Source organism: Tachyglossus aculeatus, chromosome 21 (assembly GCF_015852505.1).
Source record: "Tachyglossus aculeatus isolate mTacAcu1 chromosome 21, mTacAcu1.pri, whole genome shotgun sequence".
NCBI lineage: Eukaryota > Metazoa > Chordata > Mammalia > Monotremata > Tachyglossidae > Tachyglossus > Tachyglossus aculeatus.
Window position 1 is genome coordinate 32955519 of NC_052086.1, and position 8239 is coordinate 32963757.

Consider the following 8239-nt stretch of genomic DNA (forward strand, 5'->3'; position numbering starts at 1 on the left):
AAAGAGAGCCCCTCAGAGAAGAACATTCTTCAGCTGTTTGTGCATCAGCAGCTTCCTATGTTAATAATAATACCAATAATAATAATAATAATAATGGTATTTGTTAAGCGATTACTACGTGCCAGGCACTGTACAAAGCGCTGCACTGGATACAAGCAAATCGAGTTGGATACAATCCATGTCCCACGTGGGTTTGACTGTCTCAATCCCCATTTTACAGATGAGGTACTTGAGGCACAGAGAAGTGAAGTGACTTGCCCAGGGTCACCCAGCAGACAAGTGGCAGAGCAGGGATTAGAACCCATGACCTTCTGATTCCCAGGTCCACGTTCTGCCTTGGGTGTTTCTTCTCCAAAAGGAGCAGAACTGGGAAGAAATAAGGGAAGAAGAATCCTTTTTTAATGGATGCCTTCATGTTCTACGGCTAGAGTTCTCTGAATTGTCTGTTTCAAAGTGAGAATTATTTGGAATGAAATACAGGGTGGACCTAGTAGGGGAACAGTGGAAAAAAGCACGGCCTGGGAGTTAGAGGACCTGAGTTCTAATCCCCACTCTGACAGTTGCCTGCTGTGTAAACTTGGGCAAGTCACTTAACTTCTCTATGTTTCAGTTACCTCATCTGTAAAATGGAGATTTCCCCTCTTGGGGTCACACCTGGAGAGTTTCCAGTACTCTACCGGTCTCGACTACCGGAGGGAAAGTCAAGCACAGGCCTATTCATTCCATTCCTAGCTTGGGCAGTGGCTAGTTAGTGGAAAGCAATCTGCTACACATCAAAACTCCCCTGTGCTGTGCAGCAGCGGCAGGGGAGAGACGCAAGCTTACTGTGCAGAAGGAAGCAATGGAAAACCACTTCCATATTTTTACCAGGAAAACTCTATGGATATACTACCAGAATGACTGCAGGTGGAGGTGGGGAGTTCTGGGAGAGATGTGTCCATGACATTGCTATGGGTCGGAGAAGGCTCGACGGCATAAGACAAGACAAAAATGGGGATTAAGAACGTGAGCCCTGTGTGTGACCTGGACTGTGTCCAATCTGATTAGCTTGTGTCTACCCCAGCTCTTAGTAGTGTGTGGTACATAGTAAGCTCTTAAAAGATAATATTAAAGAAAAATCAGGATATAACAATAATAATAATAATTATGGTATTTGTGTGTTATATGGGTTTTCCCTCATGGGGTTCACAGCCTTAATCCCCATTTTACAGATGAGGTAACTGAGGCACAGAGAAGTTAAGTGACTTGCCCAAAGTCACACAGCTGGCAATTGGCAGGGCTGGGATTTGAACCCATGACCACTGACTCCAAAGCCCATGCTCTTTCCACTAAGCCACGCTGCTTCTCAAAGGTATATACTCTATGGTATATGGGTTTTCCCTCGTGGGACCCACAGCCTTAATCACCATTTTACAGATGAGGTAACTGAGGCACAGAGAAGTTAAGTGACTTGCCCAAAGTCACACAGCAGGCAAGTGGCAGAGCTGGGATTAGAATCCATGGCCTCTGACTCCCAAGCCCGTGCTCTTTCCACTAAGCCACGCTGCTTCTCTAGGATATGCAGTGAATGGGGTGTTCTGGGGGCTGAGATTGGATTTGGAGCATTTTCCAATAATAATAATAATAATAATGGTATTTGTTAAGTACTTACTATGTGCCAAACATCACGATAAAGGTACAGTACCATCAGATCAGATACAGTCTCTTTCCAACACGGGGCTCACTGTCTCTGAAAGAGGGAGAACAGGTATTTAATTCCTATTATACAGACTAGGAACCTGAGGCCCAGAGAAGTGACTTCCCCATGGTCATACAGCAGGAAAGTGGAGGAGCCGGGATTAGAATCTAGGTCTTCGGCCTTCCAGTCCTGTGCTCTTCCCACTAGGCCACGCTACTTTTGTATTTTCCAAGTTGGTTTTATTTCTTTCACTACATGCAGGATTCCCATGGCTGGCTGGCAGAATTTTCCATGCCATTTCATTTCTCATTATGCAAATGGGTAACTGTTTGTTTGTTTGTTTTTCTGTGTGCCAATAGACATTCAAAAGACATGCGAACTGAATCCTTCTCTTTTTTTTCATAAGCTCAAGAATTCTTGGCATTATCTGCACCACTAAGCCCTAAACACTGCCTCTTGTCTTTTACCTGCCGTATCGGAAATGCAGATGACTTGGTCTTCTTCCCTAGTTGCCCACTCTGCTTTGGGGAAAATGTATTTAGGAGTTATACCCGACATCTCATGAAATCTCTCTCTCTGTCCCTTCTCCCCTCCTTAACTTCCATCTTCAACCGCTCACTCTCCACTGGTTCCTTCCCCTCTGACTTCAAACATACCCATGTCTCTCCCATCCTAAAAAAAACCTCCCTTGACCCCACCTCACCTTCTAGTTATCGCCCCATCTCCCTCCTACCATTCCTTTCCAAACTCCTTGAACAAGTTGTCTACATGCGCTCCCTCGAATTCCTCAACACCAACTCTCTCCTCAACCCCCTCCAGTCTGGCTTCCGTCCCCTACATTCTACGGAAACTGCCCTCTCAAAGGTCACCAATGACCTCCTGCTTGCCAAATCCAACGGCTCATACTCTGTCCTAATCCTCCTCGACCTCTCAGCTGCCTTCAACACTGTGGACCACCCCCTTCTCCTCAACACGCTATCCGACCTTGGCTTCACAGACTCCGTCCTCTCCTGGTTCTCCTCTTATCTCTCCAGTCGTTCATTCTCAGTCTCTTTTGCAGGCTCCTCCTCCCCGTCCCATCCCCTTACTGTGGGGGTTCCTTAAGGTTTGTTTCTTGGTCCCCTTCTATTCTCGATCTATTCTCACTCCCTTGGTGACCTCATTTGCTCCCACGGCTTCAACTATCGTCTCTACGCTGATGACAGCCAAATTTACATCTCTGCCCCTGCTCTCTCCCCCTCCCTCCAGGCTCGCATCTCCTCCTGCCTTCAGGACATCTCCATCTGGATGTCTGCCCGCCACCTAAAACTCAACACGTCCAAGACTGAACTCCTTGTCTTCCCTCCCAAACCCTGCCCTCTCCCTGACTTTCCCATCACTGTTGACAGCACTACCATCCTTCCCGTCTCACAAGCCCGCAAACTTGGTGTCATCCTCGACTCCGCTCTCTCATTCACCCCTCACATCCAAGCTGTCAGCAAAACCTGCCGGTCTCAGCTCCACAACATTGCCAAGATCCGCCCTTTCCTCTCCATCCAAACCGCTACCCTGCTCGTTCAAGCTCTCATCCTATCCCATATAGCCTACTGTATCAGCCTCCTCTCCAATCTCCCATCCTCTTGTCTCTCCCCACTTCAATCCATACTTCACGCTGCTGCCTGGATTGTCTTTGCCCAGAAACGCTCTGGACATGTTACTCCCCTCCTCAAAAATCTCCAGTGGCTACCAATCAACCTATGCATCAGGCAGAAACTCCTCACCCTTGGCTTCAAGGCTGTCCATCACCTCGCTCCCTCCTACCTCACCTCCCTTCTCTCCTTCTAGAGCCCAGCCCACACCCTCCGCTCCTCTGCCACTAATCTCCTCACCGTGCCTCGTTCTCGCCTGTCCCGCCATCAACCCCCGGCCCACGTCATCCCCCTGGCCTGGAATGCCCTCCCTCTGCCCATCCGCCAAGCTAGCTCTCTTCCTCCCTTCAAGGCCCTACTGAGAGCTCACCTCCTCCAGGAGGCATTCCCAGACTGAGCCCCCTCCTTCCTCTCCCCTTCGTCCCCCTCTCCATCCCCCCGCCTTATCTCCTTCCCTTCCCCACAGCACCTGTATATATGTTTGTACATATTTATTACTCTATTTATTTTACTTGTACATACCTATTCTATTTATTTTATTTTGTTAACATGTTTGGTTTTGTTCTCTGTCTCCCCCTTCTAGACTGTGAGCCCACTGTTGGGTAGGGACCGTCTCTATATGTTGCCAACTTGTACTTCCCAAGCGCTTAGTACAGTGCTCTGCACACAGTAAGCACTCAATAAATACGGTTGATAAATTGATTGACATCAAATGGCAAGACACCTGAAATGAGATCCTGACTGCAATTCATGGAGGCAGCGAGTAACACTGAGGTGGGTGCTCATCGAATCCCGGCTCCACCACTTGCCTGCTGTGTGACTTTGGGCAAGTCACTTAACTTCTCTGTGCCTCAGTTATCTCATTTGTAAAATGGGGATGAAGTCTGTGCCCCACGTGGGACAACCTGATTACCCTGTATCTACCCCAGCACTTAGAACAGTGCTTGGCACATAGTAAGTGCTTAACAAATACCATCATCATTATTATTATTATTATTGAAACATCATTTCCTTGGGCAGGATGTACGAGGAGCCAAGATAGCAAAACTGGATGGCAGGAAGCTCTTTGCAATCTTTGATAACCCCTAAATTTGTGAACAGGTGTTGGTTAATGTATCACCTTGATTTTCAGCAGGCTAACTGTCAGAATGGCAATGTGAAGCAAGTCAAAGTAATCTAAGAGTCTTCTCTTATCGTCGCTTCTATTTATCACTTCTAGAATGACAGAAGCAACATGGCCTGGGGGTCAGAAGGACCTGGGTTCTAATCTCGGCTCCACCACTTGTCTGCTGTGTGACTTTGGGCAAGTCACTTGAGTTCTCTATGCCTCAGTAACCTCATCTGTAAAATGGGGATTGAGATTGTAAGCCTCATGTGGAACAGGGACTATGTCCAACCTGATTAGCTTGTTCTTACCCTGGTGCTTAGTACAGTGCCTGGCACATAGTAAGTGCTTAACAAATACCATCATTATTATTATCATTATGACTCTCCCTTTGTCTTCTAAGTAGCCTATTTAGTTAACAGAGTTTTAAGATAGGATCATCATCTTGCAGATTTTTTTTGCATACTAGAGCATGTTTGCAAGGAATATATTTAGTGGACACAGCTTCACTGATGAAACTGGAAAAAGATTCAAACAAAGCACTTTCAACTCTGACTTCACCTAGCCTCGGGATCTTTGAACAGCCAGATTGGCTTAGTAATTACTAGAGCCCTGGCTTGTTGATGAGGCCAATTGCTTTTATGAGCTCTATGAATAGAAATTTGGTGCTTTGCTGATGCTTTTTGGAATTCTCCTATATCCTGCTGAAAAGATTATGAATGCTGAAAATACTGATACTGAACATGATACTCCCCCTCTAGAATGAAAGCTTATAGTGGGCAGGGAACGTGTCTAACATCTTTGTTTCATTGTACTTTTCCAAGCACTTAGTAGCGTACTCTGCACACAGTAAGCACTCAATAAATGCCATTTATTGGTTGATTAAAAAGTAGTTCAGTGTTTTTTCCCTTCCATTCACATAGGGTGTACTTTCTCAATCTGTCCTTTCTCTGCTTGGGGCTAAGCAATAAGTTAAGCTCTCTACTTTGATCTCATTTCATTTTTCCTCTTTGAGCCTACTAAAACAACTGACCCGCCTCAGCAAAAACTTACTTTGACTGTGCTGTTATGATAACTGAACTCCTGGTCAGAAAGCCTCTCTTCCACTCTTTCTTGCTCCAGTTAAATAAAATGAACTGCCTTCCACACTTTCAAATATGAACCATCAGGGGAAGATAACAGTCGGGGGGAGATCTCTGAGTCTTCCTGTTCCATCAGTCCATTGCAGAAAAAGGGAGATAATCGATCAATCAATCAATCGTATTTATTGAGCGCTTACTGTGTGCAGAGCACTGTACTAAGTGCTTGGGAAGTACAGGTTGGCAACATATAGAGACAGTCCCTACCCAACAGTGGGCTCACAGTCTAGAAGGGGGAGACAGAGAACAAAACCAAACATACTAACAAAATAAAATGAATAGAATAGATATGTACAAGTAAAATAGAGTAATAAATATGTATAAACATATATACATATATACAGGCGGTAAGAGACCTCAGCTCTCATGGTTCCTGATTAAGTCTTCCACATCTGCTTATGCTAAAAATAATTCCCTCCCGGGATTTCTTCAAGCCTGTGCAGGATAACTGAGCCTTCCCCTGCCAGATTTGTGGCTGGAGGATGTAATGTATATATTAAGCCCCTTGATGGAAATGTAACATAGAACTTGATGGATTTCTGTCCAAACACATCCTAGGCTATAATCAAGTGTTGCCATATTGAAAACAGTATTAGCTGACAGAAAGAGAAAAGTAGGTCAGTGTTGGGCAGCAGTAAAGGTTTTGAACCCAGCTCTCCATCACCTCGCCCCCTCCAACCTCACCTCCCTTCTCGCCTTCTACAACCCAGCCTGCACACTCTGCTCCTCTGCTGCTAACCTCTTCACTGTACCTCGTTTTCACCTGTCCCGCCATTGACCCCTGGCCCATATCCTACCTCTGGCCTGGAATGCCCTCCCTCCGCACATCCGCCAAACTAGCACACTTTCCCCCTTCAATGCCCTACTGAAAGCTCACCTCCTCCAGGAGGCCTTCCCATATTTATTACTCTATTTATTACATATTTATTACCCTATTTATTTATTTATTTATTTTAATTGTATATTTCTATCCTATTTATTTTATTTTGTTGGTATGTTTGGTTCTGTTCTCTGTCTCCCCCTTTTAGACTGTGAGCCCACTGTTGGGTAGGGACTGTCTCTATGTGTTGCCAATTTGTACTTCCCAAGCGCTTAGTACAGTGCTCTGCACATAGTAAGCGCTCAATAAATACGATTGATTTATTGATTGATTGATTCCCAGAATAAGTCCCACTTCTCCTCTGTTCCTCCTCCCCATAGCCCTGACTCGCTCCCTCTGCTCTATCCCCTCCCTGCCCCACTTCGCTTCTGTATATATGTACATATTTATTATGCTATTTATTTTATTAATGGTATGTATATATATATAATAATAATAATGGCATTTATTAAGTGCTTACTATGTGCAAAGCACTGTTCTAAGCGCTGGGGAGGTTACAAGGTGATCAGGTTCTCCCACGTGGGGCTGACAGTCTTAATCCCCCTTTTACAGATGAGGTAACTGAGGCACAGAGAAGTTAAGTGACTTGCCCAAAGTCACACAGCTGACAAGTGGCAGAGGCAGGATTTGAACCCATGACCTCTGACTCCAAAGCCCGTGCTCTTTCCACTGAGCCACGCTGCTTCTACAATATCTATAATTCTATTTCTTTCTATTGATGCCACTTTACTTGTTTTGAAGTGTTTCCCCCATTCTAGACTGTGAGCCTGTTGTTGGGCAGGGATTGTCTCTGTTGCTGAATTGTATTTTCCAAGCACTTAAGTACAGTGCTCTGCACACAGTAAGTGCCTAATAAATACGATTGAAGGAATGAATGAATGCTGCTTGGGAACTCTGCTATTTTACAGATAAAGATAAGATATTCTCTAAATAGATTACTGGACATGCAATTGTCGCCATCCTGCTGGTTGGCCTGAGAGGAAGACAGAAGGATTGCACCCCAGTTGAGGAGTTGGGGGAGAATATATCAAGAGAGGTGTCTGCTCTGGGATTCTTCCCGACAGTTTTTGAGCTACCTTATTTGGCTTGGATTTTCCCCAGGACCATTTGCGCTATCAGAACAGCAGAGTTTAAAAATGTGATTTTCTCCCTCAGCTTCGATCGGTCAATCAATCATATTTATTGAGTGCTTACTGTGTGCAATGCACTGTATGATTCGCTTGAGAGGATACAATATAAAGAATTGATAGACAGGTTCTTTGCCCACAAGGAAGTTACAATTTGGAGGGGAAGATAGATCTTAATATAAATAAATTATACATATGCACATATTTGCTGTGGGCTTTAGGGTGGGGTTAATGAGGAGTGCAAATCCAAGTGTAAAGGTAATGCAGGAGGGAGTAGGAGAAGAGAAAATGATGGATTACTTGGGGAATGCCTCTTGGAGAAGCGGTGTGGTCTGGTAGATAGAGCCTGGGAGTCAAAAGGATCTGGTTTCTAATCCCAGCTCTGCCATTTGCTGCTGAGTGACCTTGGAAAAATCACTTAACATCTCTGTGCCTCAATTACCTCATCTGTAAAATGGGGATTAAGACTGTGAGCCTCATCTGGGATGGTCTGTGTCCAACTCTATTTGCTTGTATCCACTACAGTACTTAGTACAGTGCCTGGCACATAGTGAATATTTAACGAATACCACATATGTTTTTTTGGTGGCGATGTGCTTTTAATAAAATTTTAAAGGCGGGGAGAGTGATCGGCTTCAGCCTTCTCTTTGGTTCCAGGAGAATTTTCCTCCAGTGGCCCAAT

At 45.0% G+C, this 8239-nt stretch overlaps 1 non-coding gene across 1 annotated transcript; it reads left to right on the forward strand.

The window, feature by feature from the left end:
• The first annotated feature begins 636 nt into the window (after positions 1-636).
• LOC119943111 lies at positions 637-774 on the forward strand. The gene has a single exon (XR_005455591.1). It is a non-coding gene; the product is annotated as a small nucleolar RNA SNORA7 (small nucleolar RNA).
• The last annotated feature ends 7465 nt before the right edge of the window (positions 775-8239 follow it).